This window comes from Leptidea sinapis, chromosome 43 (genome assembly GCF_905404315.1).
Source record: "Leptidea sinapis chromosome 43, ilLepSina1.1, whole genome shotgun sequence".
NCBI lineage: Eukaryota > Metazoa > Arthropoda > Insecta > Lepidoptera > Pieridae > Leptidea > Leptidea sinapis.
The window spans coordinates 2,732,840-2,748,104 of NC_066307.1; the positions used below are offsets into that span (position 1 = coordinate 2,732,840).

A 15,265-nucleotide genomic window follows, 5' to 3' on the forward strand; every position below is an offset into this window, starting at 1 on the left:
TTTGCATATTATTTTTTATTTTTATAATGTTTATGTTTATCATAATATTGTTGGGCAGCTGTTTTTGTTTCGTCTTCACCCACATATGTTAATTTTCCTGACAAAATTCGATTGATCGATCTGCACCACCTTTTAACCTTGCTTTGAAAGATTGTCCTTTTTTTCACAAGCGCGATATTTCTCCTTGAGGATGCTTGATCTTTGTGCGCTGTGGAGCCATTAGATCTGTGAAAGAATGTTTAATTAACAAATTGTATAGTATAATATATGTATTATATGGTATTAAATAAATGGACAATATGAAAAGGGATTCAGTCTTTAAGTCTATATATATAAAAATGAATTGCTGTTCGTTAGTCTTGCTAAAACTGGAGAATGGCTGGATCGATTTGGCTAATTTTGGTCTTGAATTTTTTGTGGAAGTCCAGTAAAGGTTTTGATAAGAAGAATTTAATATGTATAGCACGACGTCTGTCAGGTCAGCTAGTAATGAATAAAAATATATTCAAAATTTCATTCCCACACGGACATTAGCTGTTCTCAATCCTATCAGGTACCTATGCAGCCTTCATCAAAAAAGACATTTGGCTCAATAGTCTTATGTCATGTCATGCATTAATCTGCTGTTATAAAATTACTGTCACATTTATGGTTAATGTTTGTTAAATAAATACCTTTCAAATTTCTTATTATGTTTAATTTCTTATGAGTGTTATAATATTACATCAAAGCCCGCCATTGTCAGGTGTGCTACTCCCTAACTTTGCTGACTCACATACTACAAAATAAATGATGGGCCATTACAAGAATCTTGCTGATTTTTGTCCCCAGCTCCGGGACTATGAGGGAACTACTTTGCCCACCTAGACAAAAGATCATAAACTATGCCAAATTTCATACAAATTTATTCAGCACTTTTTGGATAAAAAAGTATAAAAACAATATTTTCAAAAGAAATCAGAATCTTTCCCATTTGTAATATTAGTATAATAATATTTGTTCGGGCTCAGGGATAATATCTGGGACTGTATTAAGGTTTACTATAGTCGCCGGTTTTGGCTCTTTAAATAAATGAATATATGTAGGCACTTGCAATCAACCCAGAATCATGAGGAAAGAAGTAAATGCAATCCACTAACCTTTGAACACTCCCACGTCACTCAGGTGGCGGCGGCGCAGCAGCTCCAACGGTCCTAACTCTGGTGTTCCAAGTGAACGTCACTGGCGATCGCAAGCTTGCAAAGTTTTATATGTAGACACTAGTACTGAACGTCAACACTAGACTTGATGATCACTGGTTACTCAGGGTAAACACGGTTTACATATGTAGTGCTATCGACCACGCCCGAGCAACGATCAATTGTCTCTGTCCGCTTGTCAACCCAAGCGCGACTTGTGTCATCGGATAGTGGAGCACGTACAACTACCCTCATGATTCCTAATAAAATCAGCAAGTACCGTACATACCCCCCACCGAAATCATTGTAATGATTTCCAGGTAAAGGAAAATTAAAGTATTTGTCTATGTATTTAATAAAATCAGAGTCATTTAACTCTATATAAAAGTGTATTAAAAAAAACTTATGTAATTAGTGTGATAATAAGAATTATAAAAAGTAAATTATGACTATGGATACCAAATAAACTTAACCTATTTATGTAACAACAATACCTACCATTACAAATGTTAAGTTCTAAATATTTAATGAGAAAACGGTAACGGACATAACTTATTAACTGGCCGCTTAAAACAACGATTAACTGTCCGGACACTGACTACGCGAACGTCGCCGTCAGGACCAGGAAACGTTTCAATGACTCTACCTAATGGCCATTGCAAAGGGCGAGTTAAATCAGATTTAATTAAAACAAGGTCACCAACCTTCAAATTAGGTGGGGATACATGCCATTTTGACCGTTGTTGTAATGTGTGTAAGTTATCATGTGACCAAAGTTTCCAAAATGATTGTGAACATTTTTGAATATATTGCCACCTAGACAATAAATTAATAGGAACGTCCTCTAAATTGTGCTCAGGCACTGCGAGCAGGCTCTGGCCAATCAAAAAATGTCCAGCAGTTAAAACTTCAAACTCGTTTGGGTTATCTGAAAGAGAGGAAAGCGGTCGTGAATTCATCACGGCTTCAACTTTACAAAAAAGTGTTCACAATTGTGTGACAATTCCTCAAACGTGAGGGACTTGTCACCTGCGACACGCAATAAATGATATTTCGCCGACTTTATGCCGGCTTCCCAAAGACCTCCCATACTGGGGGCGCTTGGAGGGTTGAACTTCCATGTAATACCTCGAGCTGAACAGCCATCAGAAATAGAAGTTTTTACTCCGTTATTACTAAGAAATTTAACGACGTCTTGTAAGTGCTTGTTTGCTGCTACAAAATTTGTACCGCAATCTGAGTATAAATTTGAGCACAAGCCACGACGAGCGGTAAACCTATCTAGACAGGCTAAGAAGCAATCCGATGACAGATCAGTGAGGACGTCAAGGTGAACTGCTTTTGTGGAAAAGCAGACGAACAAACAAAGATATACTTTGTATAGCTTAGCGTTACGCCTCTTGTGCTCTTTTACGTTAAAGGGTCCACCAAGGTCAACACCAACGTAATGAAAAACCTTATTGGGTTCTAACCGAGGCTTAGGTAACGTCCCCATACTCGGCTGAGCCAACCGTGGACTACACTTGAAGCACGTGAGAGAACGGAGCGTATGACACTACGAGCGGATACGATCCAGTACCTCTGACTAATTATACCTTGTAACGTACGAAGCCCTACATGTAAATAATTACGATGGAAATGATCAATAATCAAAGTTGTAATGTGACTACGTTTAGGTAAAAGCAAGGGATGTTTACGACTAAAAGGTAGATTTGCCTGTGAGATTCTACCCCCCACCCTGAGGAACCCTGCTTCGTCCAAGAATGGAGATAAACTTTTCAAGGTTTGAATTATTAACGTATTATTTTTAAGTGAATTAATTTCGTTGGAATAAAATTGTTTTTGAGTTAATTTAATTATAAGGTTATGTGCAGAATTTAATTCAATAGTTGTCAAAGTTTTAAAATATCTATCACAATTTTTATTACGTGAGTTGTTAGTGAATCGCAAGCACCAAGCGATGACGCGCTGCAATTTATTAAAAGTTGAGAATTTTAAAAACAATTCATGATCCGACCGTTCTTTATTACTCAACAAATTAAAACTCTCCGTATTTAATTTTAACTCTAAAATATCAGTGTCGTCCCTAACATAAAATGTGGTAATCAGCCACTGTTGAAAGTCTCTCATGAGCCATTCTGGTCCATGCAGCCAGAGCTGTTGGTCGGCGAGGAGGGCCGCGGGTGCTGTGCCGCGCGTGCACACGCCCGCCATATTCTCGTCGCTACTAACGTGATACCAACAGTTTGACGGCACTGCTTCGATTATTTGGGCAACACGATTGCTAACAAACGTTTTTAATTTGTAAGGTGGCGTTTGCAACCATGCAAGTACGACACTAGAGTCTGTCAGAGCTATGATTTTGTAATTAAAATTGTTAAGGTTTTGTTTTAAAAATAATATTAATTTTGATAATAAAACACATCCCATCAATTCTAATCGTGGGATTGAAAGAGGTTTAATTGGTGCTACTTTAGTTTTACAAGTGAGCAGCCTAGTTTTAACAATGTTATTCTTGTCTACGCTACGAACGTACAGACAAGCCGCATACCCGCGCGTCGAGGCATCACAAAACGCAACTATCTGAACGTCAGAAAAGTCCGTTATTAATAAATGACGCTCAATGCGGAGCTCAGACAAGGTTGACAAAGATGAAATAAACGTTTTCCATCTCTCACAAAGATCAGACGGCAGGGGTTCATCCCAGCCTTTGCTAAGTTTCCATATATCCTGCAGGAGGCATTTAGCCAAGAAAACACACGGTGCTAGAAAACCAACAGGGTCAAAAATGCTTGCTAATAATTTTAATACTGAACGTTTAGTGAAAATATTATCTTTTAAATTATATTGAAACGAGAAACAATCGTCTTTTGGATCCCACTTTAATCCAAGAATTTTTAAAGAAGACGCAGAATCCTCATCAAAGTTTATAGACGCGCACTGGTCAACTCCAACCCGAGCTGTGAGTTGCTCGCCCACTTCCGGAGTGTGAACGCACCGCGCTACAATATGTCGATAACGTCATCTTGCAACGTGCAAGCGTCTTGCAGCGTGGGTGTAGATCCCAGAAGATCGTCGACGTAAAACCCGTGCAGCAGCAAGCTCGCTGTTCGCGGGTGTCGCTTCGCCTCGTCGTGTGCCAGCTGACGTAACGTACGCACAGCTATGAACGGTGCACAACGTAAACCGTATGTATTTGTTTTTAATTCAAATATTTGTATGGGCTCATTAGGTGACTCCCTCCATAAAATGTGTTGGTATTTACGCTCAGAGGGGTCTGTTAGAACGCATCTGTACATTTTTGTAATATCGGCCGTAAAACAAATGTCATAAAGTCTAAAATTGATTATTATTTTTAAAAGATCTTGCTGTAATTTTTTGCCGATTAAAAGGTTGTCATTTAACGAAACTCCATTCGAAGTTTGAGCTGAGCCATCGAAAACGACTCGAACCGGTGTAGTTGTGCTGGCGGTGCGAACCACTGGATGATGCGGAATAAGGTATTGACTAGGCTCGTCTCCGGTGTACGGCTCCATGTGACCCAGCTGCTGGTACTCGCGCATGAAGGCTACGTACTGGTCGCGGAGACCATCGTCCCGGGCGAGGCGGCGCTCCAGCTGCAGCAGGCGGCGCTCGGCGGCGGCGCGGGAGTCTCCCAGCGGCGCACGGCGCTCACGCAGCAACAGCGGGCACACGTACCTGCCAGTTGCGTCGCGATACGTACGCGATGAATATATATTTTCCGCTTCTTGTTCTAGGGGATCTGGAGGTACCTCACACGGTGAGGCTTCAATCTCCCAGAATCGCCGAAGACAAGTATCGATGACGTCATCGTCCTTAGTGTACGACACTAAGTTTGAAGTAATAGAAACGCTTAAATTATTTGAAGCACACGGTACTTCAAGTCTCCCTGTAATTACGTACCCGAATACGCTACTCAACGCACACGGAAGGGAGGGACCGAATACGATTCGATTTCCATCATAAATGTGTGGAAAAACGTCTCCCGATAAAATAATATCAATTACAGAACGTCTGTAAAAGAAAGGATCCGCTAAAACTAAATTATTATATTTTTTAACAATATTTTCTGAAATATTAGAAGTGGGTAAATCAGAAGTTATTTTTGAAAGGATTACGGCATCTATTGTGAATACCGGATCACAGTTATACCTAGGTTTTAATGTACATGTCGTCATACCATACGTTTTTACATTTTCACCCGATAAGCCATAAATATTGTAAGGACATTTATAACGTCTTAAACCTAACCGTTCTAAACAATTTATAGTAATAAAGTTAGATTGTGCACCTGAGTCGATTAACACACGACACGGCTGCTCATTACCGAAAACATCAACAACGTTAACTATAGCCGTACCTAATATAACGGAATATTGTTTGCTATCTGATAACGATGAGTGGCAGTTGTCATTTCGCGAGTGCATGATTGACGCGTCAACAGGCGGCTCAAGGAGAGGGTGCCGGCCGGCGGCCGCGGGTGCACTGCTGTTATAGTCGACATGTAACAGAGCATGGTGCGTTTGTCCGCAAGTGTAACATCGAAACTCGCTGCGGCACTCATCAGCTGTATGATTTAGTTTTAAACAATTATAACAAATCCCTAAAGTATTAGCACGGCTAATACGCTGTGTTGGTGTCAGTTTACGAAACTTTGTACACCTAAAAATCATATGATTTTCGTTACAGTGAAGACATGCATAATTATTCAATTTGTTTTTGTTGTTCGTTGTTTGAGTATAATTTTTACGTGAAGTTAAGTTTTTATTATTATTATTGTTTAAATTCAAATGTTGTTTGTTACGTTGTGTGCCATTATTTTGTATAATTATATTTGAAGTATACGTTTGTGAATGTTCCAATACTTTAACATGATTTTGCACAAAGGATATTAAGTTTTCATAACAAGGAATTGTTGTTTGATCAATGCTTTGCTCAAATAATTTGCGAGAATTTTGATCAAGTGATTTTAACGCAATATGGCAGATGACGTAACTATGAAGGTTAGGTATATTAAGTGAACAAATTGCCTTGTAGGAATTTTCAAAGATTTCAATAAAATTATTTAGACTTAAAGGAGATTCTTTTAAAATGGGTGGAAAAGTTAACATTTTATCAAGGTATTTACTAGCCAGCATACGTTGATCTTGGTACTTATCAAGGAGGGCTTTCCATACCACATCATAGTTCGATGATGTAATCGGTACACTTTAATAACACTTAGGGCAGAACCCTTAACACATGACAACAAATAGTGAAACTTATCAATGTTTGATATGCCTTTTTGGTTATGAACTAAGGAGCAAAATGTCTCATAAAAGGTTGTGAAGTTTTCTATGTTTCCGTCAAAGGAGATTAACTCAAGTTTAGGTAACCTAGGACGACTATTTATTTCGGTTTTAGATGAATTATCTGACGAGTTATTTTCTGTTTTTAAGTCAAGGTTTTTAACACAACTTTTGATTTGGAAGAATAAATCATCAAAACTATCTAATTCACTAGAATTAAACTGTATTTTAGGATTTAACAAAACTTCTAGTTCAAATATATTAATTGTAACCTTTTCATATTTCTCGCGAATAGAATTAATTTCAGAGGCACGAAGTAAAAACATGTCGATGTCTACAGATTCAGGATTCGAACATATTTTCAAAGAAGTATCGTATAGTTTTTGAACCTGAGAGAATAGTATTTGCTTAACTGCATTATGAGTACAAACTCTGTGACGAATATCTTGTTCGTCTCCTTCGACTTCAACTTTCCTGCGGGTCGCCATTTTAAGCGACGCGGTTACAATATTACGTAGGTAGCAAGTTAATATTATTTAGTATAAGTATTAATTATTAAGGATTTTGCTAAGTAATAATGTAAAAAATAAGTAAGTTTATCAACAAAATGAATTACGTATGTGTAGGTAGACTTAAGTATCTACTTGTAACAAAAGAATTAAGATTTATCTGTAACTAGACCGATTAAATAGTAATATTAAAGTTAAATCAAAGTATTCGAAGGACCTATAGGAATGAAATGAACAAAATCCGACTACGTAGGCCAATATCCGGCTCGAAGGACCAATGTTCGGGCTCAGGAATAATATCTGGGACTGTATTAAGGTTTACTATAGTCGCCGGTTTTGGCTCTTTAAATAAATGAATATATGTAGGCACTTGCAATCAACTCAGAATCATGAGGAAAGAAGTAAATGCAATCCACTAACCTTTGAACACTCCCACGTCACTCAGGTGGCGGCGGCGCAGCAGCTCCAACGGTCCTGACTCTGGTGTTCCAGGTGAACGTCACTGGCGATCGCAAGCTTGCAAAGTTTTATATGTAGACACTAGTACTGAACGTCAACACTAGACTTGATGATCACTGGTTACTCAGGGTAAACACGGTTTACATATGTAGTGCTATCGACCACGCCCGAGCAACGATCAATTGTCTCTGCCCGCTTGTCAACCCAAGCGCGACTTGTGTTATCGGATAGTGGAGCACGTACAACTACCCTCATGATTCCTAATAAAATCCCTAAAAAAATAAAATTATGTTCCCGCATCAAGCACCTTGAGATGCATCTGAAATTGGAAATAATACTTATATAGTTTGTTGCCCACTTTGTCAGAGTGAATTTTAACTATACATTTTAAATCATTTCAATCGTCAATTTCAATCAGACGATAATGGAGAAAAATAAAAATAAAACCAAAAATCAAATCATAATGAAGTAGCACTCAGAAAATGTAGAACCAGGGCAGCATTTCTTAAGAGTCTAGAGCTCAAATTAAATCACAAGTTGAAATAAGCTGTCAAACAAAACCATTATAGAAAAAAAGACATACCGACACTACTCACAAAATTTAAAATTATAAAAAGAGACATATTTTGTTATTTTAATTGACAATTTGGATTACGATTTTTTTATTTTACATAATTTATTATTTCCTAAAATACTGAATATCCTAAATACTTTCCTGTACTTAAATAAAAACTAATCTGCAAAATTTAAGAGAAAAATCAAGAAAACCTACATAAAATTGAACACGTTTTTTTTTTACAAATTGTGATGATTCTATGTACATTAGCCGATATGTACATTGGTCCCACGACACCACATCTTTTTTTTTAAATAATTTATTTAATGACCATGGATGCTTATTCTTTAGCCGAAATAATAGAATGGTAAAGTTTTAAATAGGCAAATTCAACGTTTATGTTGAATACCTGTATTAATTCATATTTTTAATGGTGCGTATATGTGCGTAGTTAAGTTAAAGTTAAAATAAATCTAGCACAGGTAAGTAAAACACAAAATACATACCTAGCGAAATTAGTATAATTATGTAAACCGACGAAAGTTTTTCTACCTTTCTATTACTTGAATAAATCACAATACATCTTACTTGAGGTGTTGTGATTTTTCTTGGAAAGTTTATTTCTATATATAAATTAAACATATTTATTTATATTAGTGGGGCTGACAGCCTTATTACAGAGTTAAACGTAAATAAGTAAACGCCATTTATGCCTCCACAAGTAAAAAATTACAACAAACAACACTTAACTCTAAGTATAACATTTGGGAGATTTAAAACTTATAAAGTAGATTATATACAATATAATCCTATTTAGGATCTAGCCCTAAGTTACAATTAGCCAAAATTCTTTTAGGTGATTAACACTTAATAACATTAAAAACTGTATGTGATAGATATGTAAAGTGAATTGCAGATAAATATAAAAAATGTATTTTTAAAATCCCTGCACGAAGAAGAGTACCTATCCATGTGACAAAATAGATATACACTGGCTTAGAGTTAGTTTATATAAAGCACATAAATTTTGTTTTGTTTCTTTGCTTTCTCACAGTTTTTGTCACATTCCCCTTGGTCCTTAACATCTCCAATAGAAATTATATTGTAAGTATGGATTTCATTTTATTTGTAGCATTGGATGAAGTTTAAGGAGAAAACGAAAGCAAATGCCGCAGTCTAGAAGAAATACAGAGGCAAATGGTGGAGGGCTGAATAAGCATGTTCTTTAAATGAGTGTTGGGAATCATAGGTCCAGTGGCAGTGGAGGAATTGTCTAAATTTCCCTTGCCTATATTTGTTATTTCCTATCATTATTATTCAATATATGAATTTGTATTGCTAGCCTTATCTTTGGTGAAATGTAAGGTTTAGTAATTTTTGTCATTGTAACCGAATAGTAATTTTTAAGGAGAATTTACTTATTTGTGCTATATCATTTAATAAATAATTATTAATAGGTACCTAATTATTTTTTACAGACAACCCATTGATAGTGGAAATTCAGCCCCCAATCCTATTTTTTCCCATTCCGTAGATCTACAACTGTCCCTAAGTCCTGAGTTCTTAATCCCATATCCTCAGGACCTGTGATCTATGAAGATTGGCTTCAATGTGAAAAGAAATAAAATGCTTTATTTTTGTATAATGTTTATATTTTAACAAAATATAGAATAATAATTGGTAAACAAAAAATATTGATAAGAATTCAACACCGCACACAATAAAAAAAGCATTTTAAATTAAAAATAGAATAATTTCATTGTGATTCTTGGTAAATGGTATATTATACAATACATGTCAGCTTCATTTACTCTCTTTCGACCTTTGACAAAACAAGCTAATGTAAATTATATGGTTATAGTTTTATTATTACAATATTATATAAATAAATAATGTATAAAAATATCTATGCCCTGTAGTATCACATCGGCTACTGCAACGGCGCAGGCACTAGGATCATCCGAAGGGAAACAAACCCTGCTCCAAGGGTAGGATGCAAAAAAGGAACGCATCCTATCCCAATCTGCTGACTTGTAGTGCCAAACGCGGCGGGTCGCTGGTGGTCTGCGACGTGGGCGTCGTATAGGCACTACACTCCTGACCAGGCAATGGTCGGACGTTCCGAGAGGGGCGTCGACAATGACCTGGTAACCATCGGGATGTGTAGTCAGCAGAAGATCTAATAAGGACGGCATGTGGCTATTCACATCCAGGAGCCGCGTTTGCGACTCAACCAATTGGGACAGATCGTACGCCAATGCAAAATTATGCACAGATCACCCTGCGTAGTCTGTGGTACGTGATCCAAGCCATTCGGCATTGTGCCCGTTGAAATCACCCAAGACTACGATTTCAGCGGAGGGGATCTGTGCAAGCACGTCATCAATTGCCGCTTGAACGCAGCCCATGAGATGATCGGTTTCTGCGTTACCACTATGGGACCTGTAGACACACGCATAGATGCGGACGCGGTCCTCTAAATCTACGCGGAGCCAGAGAGTGGACAGGTCCCTACCCTCAAAATTGCCGAGACGGCGACAGCAGATATCCTCCCTAACGTACACACATACCCCGGCATGAGGCAAAAAATTGTGCTCAATTTTGTACCCGGGGTACGTTAAATATGACGTATCGCTAGGTCGAGATATCTGCGTCTCCGTAAGGAAACACAAGGCCGGCTTCGTCGTCTCAAGGTGGTGGTGGACGGCGTTTAAGTTGGAGTGAATTCCCCTGATATTGCAAAAGTCCACGTTGAGTGTGGAGTGGGGTGCCGTGGTGTTACTGCCTCGTTTGTCCTTGGTCATGCGCGGTACTGTGCCCTCCCCAGAATACGAAGGGCAGCCCGAGCTAGAGTGCTCGGGGTGGGATTCTCCGACTCTGGTAGAGCCGGTACCCTCCTGGGGTACTATCTCTTTAGGGACCGCTTTCATAATCTTTGCTGGGGATGGGGGGGGGGGGAATGGCCTCCGGTCCTTGACACTAACCTATGCGAAACATAGCGGCACTAGGCCGCTACTTCACGCCGGTATTCTGTGCGAGTGTGGTAATTAACCCGGACGAGTCTGGCCCGATTGTGCTGACGTCAAAAGACGGCTGCGTGACTCTCCCACTTCTTTTTCTTCTTTTCTTCTACTTTCACAAGAACCTTCTCATGAGAACACAACTGGACAGTCAGGTTATCAACTGTGCGTTCCTTCTTCGTCATCAACAGCCAGCTTGATTTGAACATCATGTATTCCGGCGGTAACGTATCAAGAATTTTGTAGATTAATAGAATATCTGGCAGATCCTTTTCCAGTTCCAGAGCTCTGTGTAGTTCATGTCATAAATTCTTGAGCGTCGAAATATAACTTGCCATATCATGCGTAGTGTCTCTCTTGTATGAGAAGAAAGTTTGGCACAACTCGTAGCTTTTATCTACTGTGCAACCTTAGTCTGTGTAACTCATCCCACATATCTTTTGAGTAGTTGAAGCGCATCATTTTCTCTAGTATGTCATCTTGCAGATTTGATATCAACAGGACGGAAATTACGCTATCGAGCTTATCGTATTCCTGTACTTCTTTTTCATACCTCGTCTTGTCTTCTGGTGAGGCATTAGGCAGTAGTGTTGGCCTAGGTTTCTTTCCTTCCAACACATCTCTTGCCCCTGGTAGCCCCTTTAGTACCATGAAAACTCTAAACTTCCACGTATTGAATTTCTTGGCATCTAAATCCCCAATTCGAACCTTGGAAACCTCTGCATTAGATTTATCCATCTTGACTGCAGGTCCAATTTTGTCAAATTATTAGAACTATGCCAATATATAAACGCTCTGCTACCATATTAACGAATAATGAACTGATGTGCAAGTAAACACGAGTATAATATATTTATAATATAATTACAATATGAAACAAATACGGAATCGAAACATAATTCTGTCAGACAGATATCAACACATAAAACATTTGACAATAATTATAATGTTCAGTTACCAAGAAGGTGCGTAGGCTAAAGGCTTACTACCTTCTTAACATTATATACATAACATTATCAAAAATATATTGAGATGCAACAGTTAATTATTACATAAATAAAATATATTCAAATTATCAAAATATTGCATATTGTTCACTATTTTCAGTTCACATTTTTCTATGACCAGCTTTAACTGTGTCATAGAAAAGCACCCTGTGCAACAACAAGCCTTAATAACTCCGATGCTCACACAGTATTTTTGACCATGGTGTGAAGTTGAGTGTAATATTCTTCTGATGGACTCGGAGCAGCACTTAAGATAGGTGTCATTATCCAAGTGCATTGTACATATCAGAATCACCTAAAATATCAAAATATAAAAAATAGCCTTTATAAGCTGAACCAGTTTTCAATAAAAATATACACCTATTTAACATTGAGTCCATTATATATAAATCTTTAACAGTTAATTTGTAATATTTAAACATACCTAATAACTAACAGAATGCACGATTTCTTTCCCAAAGCCATTAATGATTTACTAGTAAATCATTCAAGGAATGTTAAAATAAGCCAAGAACTCTTTGTTGTCTTTCCATTTGCAAAAGCCTTTTTCTTCGCCCTTCGGCAAATGCTGTAATTATATATAGGTACTAATTTAATTCTCCCAGAAAAAACTCAATCAAACACTACAAAAGTCTAAATAAACTTTAAAATTTCACTAATATGGCAGCCCGCCCGGTTGGACGTGGTATCCCTTAGCACGAATTTGGATGTAAAAAATATTGTAGTTACAATCAACTTCAATATCAACCAATTTTAATGAATTATTGTAGTCCTTTTATATAAAAATAATTATTGATGAAGCCTATCTGTCACATTTCATTTCACTGTTTTTTATACAATTTAAGCCGTTTTATCTGTCACAGACTTTTTTTTTACATTTCATTTCACTGTTTTTCATACAATTTATGGCTGAATGAGCTTAAACCCTTTCCCTGTACTTATATTTTACGGTAAAAACTTAGTATCCCTTAGCACGAATTTGGATGTAAAAAATATTGTACCTAGTTGATAGAGCTTTAGTCCACGATTACAATAATACCACTCTTATTACAAGGTAATTCACCGTTTTCAAGAAAATAACGAAAAAAAATCTAACCTAAAACAGATAAATCACGTAAATAAATATCCCATAGCACGAATTTGGTTGTAGAAAATATTATAGTTGAAATAGCTTTAGTCCAAGATTATAATGATACCACTATTATTACAAGGTAATGCACCGTTTCAAAGAAAATAACGAAATAAAATCCTAACCTAAAACAGGTAAATCACGTAAATAAACACTACATGAGCGCTGGCGCTGCCATCGCGGCGGGAGGCTAGAAAGTAGAAACTGACATAAAATGATTTTGGTTTCTTAGTAAAATAGGGTTGGACTTAGGTAAGCAATTATCATTCGAAGACAAAAACGAAGAACAAGAGGTCGAGTGCCATATTAACATGAGCTGGAAAAAGTTCTGGTCCCTGAAGGAAATCCTAAAAGGAGAATTTCCCCTCCACCTAAAGAAAACCGTTTTAGATACGTGTGTTTTACCTACTCTCGCATACGGATGCCAAACGTGGACGTATAATACAAAAATTAAAACTAAACTTGTCTCATGCCAGAAAGCAATGGAAAGGAGCGTACTAAAAATAAAAAGAATACATAAAGTAAAAAGTGAAGGGATACGACGAAAAACAAAGGCTGTGGATGCCTTACATTACGCTTTGAAACAGAAGTGAAAGTGGGCTGAACATATAGCAAGATGTAGAGACAATAGATGGACCTCAGAGGCTATAACTATGTGGGAAGGGCCAATAGGAAAAAGGAGAATAGGACGTCCTAGGAAAAGGTGGATAGAAGACATTCAAGCGACAGCAGGATACTTATGGAAAAAGATAGCATAGGCATGGAACAAGCTGGAGGAGGCCTATACCCAAGAAGGGGTACCAATAAATAATGATGAAGACGGTACATAACAATAGTCATTAATACAAATAAAAATTATTTATGTAATTTTTTTTTCTTATCTTTGTAAATAATAGTAACAATAAGTAATATTTATTATATTAGATTTAATCATAGATATAAGTGTAATATAACTGTAAGAATGTAATTTATAAGTTGATTGGAAATATATAGGTTTTATTATTATTATTATTAACGTACATTGACCTCTGGAACGACTCGAAAATAACGAAAAAAATAAGTCTTTAATAAGGAATACCTCACTTACCTTACTTAATACACCTTATTTAACAACCATTACCAAATACCTACCCAAGGCTAGAATACAAATATTTTTGTGTTATTCGAATGTTTTAATAATTATAACAAATATATAAATTGGATGAACTTTAAAAAAAGTTTTTTTTTGTACGATTAAAGAAAAAGAGCCGCTTTCTTTATGGGCCGCATTAGTGTCATTATTCTAAGACCGCATTAGAAAAAGCTGTAATTCAATAATTAATGCTGTGTGAACTATGACAACCTATAATATAATATATACTACTTAATTAACATACCCCCTTATTCATAATGGTCCGCTAACTTTAAACAGCCGCTAAGGAGTGTTTCTTCTCATTCTGACTTAGGTCAATAGAAGAAGATAGAGTGAGAATTACCAATGCTTTAAGTTAGCAGACTATTATGAATAACGGGGATAATATTTTTTAATAATGTAAGTACTGAAATTAAATTTAACATCATTGAATTCTATCGGACTATATTAATTTTATAATTTTATATCTATTATTTAATTATTTTCTTTTTGATTTGTAATAATTATGACTTATATTAAATTTTAATCGGCATATTATTTAAAATCACATTAAACTAATGTAATTTAAGATTGTTTGCAGATCTGTGTGTGAAATGCCTGAAAATAAATGATTTATTATTATTATTATATTATTGTTAACCTCGCCTTGAAGATTTCACTCCTGTCGTGGGATCTTAACCACACTCCGTTTATTTTTTGCGTTTTCCTTAGCTTTTTTACGCCGCCTTTGGGAATAATAATATGTAGACTCAGGACCAGATATCCATCCAATTTTATTAATTTTACTTTACATTATTACATTATTGCGCAAAACCAGCCTATCTTATTAAATAATTTTGATTAATTTTCATTAGGTTTGGAAAGGTGGCAGAAGATGCATTAGGCATATAAACCGGCATCTGTGCCATAAAGTTTAAAATAAAAGATTTTAAATAGCCATCTTGCTTGCCTTGCCGCCATGTTTAA

The 15,265-nt window shown here is 36.6% G+C and overlaps 2 long non-coding RNA genes across 3 annotated transcripts; both read right to left on the reverse strand.

The window, feature by feature from the left end:
* Positions 1–1,483, reverse strand: LOC126977126 (uncharacterized). Its single transcript, XR_007732153.1, has 2 exons — positions 1,140–1,483; positions 1–225 (listed from the first exon to the last, which is right to left on the reverse strand). It is a non-coding gene; the product is annotated as an uncharacterized LOC126977126 (long non-coding RNA).
* Positions 1,484–12,106: 10,623 nt separating this feature from the next.
* On the reverse strand, positions 12,107–13,344 carry LOC126977125 (uncharacterized). 2 transcript variants are annotated; one of them, XR_007732152.1, is made up of 3 exons: positions 13,293–13,344; positions 12,463–12,606; positions 12,107–12,333 (listed from the first exon to the last, which is right to left on the reverse strand). It is a non-coding gene; the product is annotated as an uncharacterized LOC126977125 (long non-coding RNA). The 2 variants fall into 2 exon arrangements; XR_007732151.1 differs by lacking the exon at positions 13,293–13,344 and adding an exon at positions 13,135–13,227.
* Between the last annotated feature and the right edge of the window lie 1,921 nt (positions 13,345–15,265).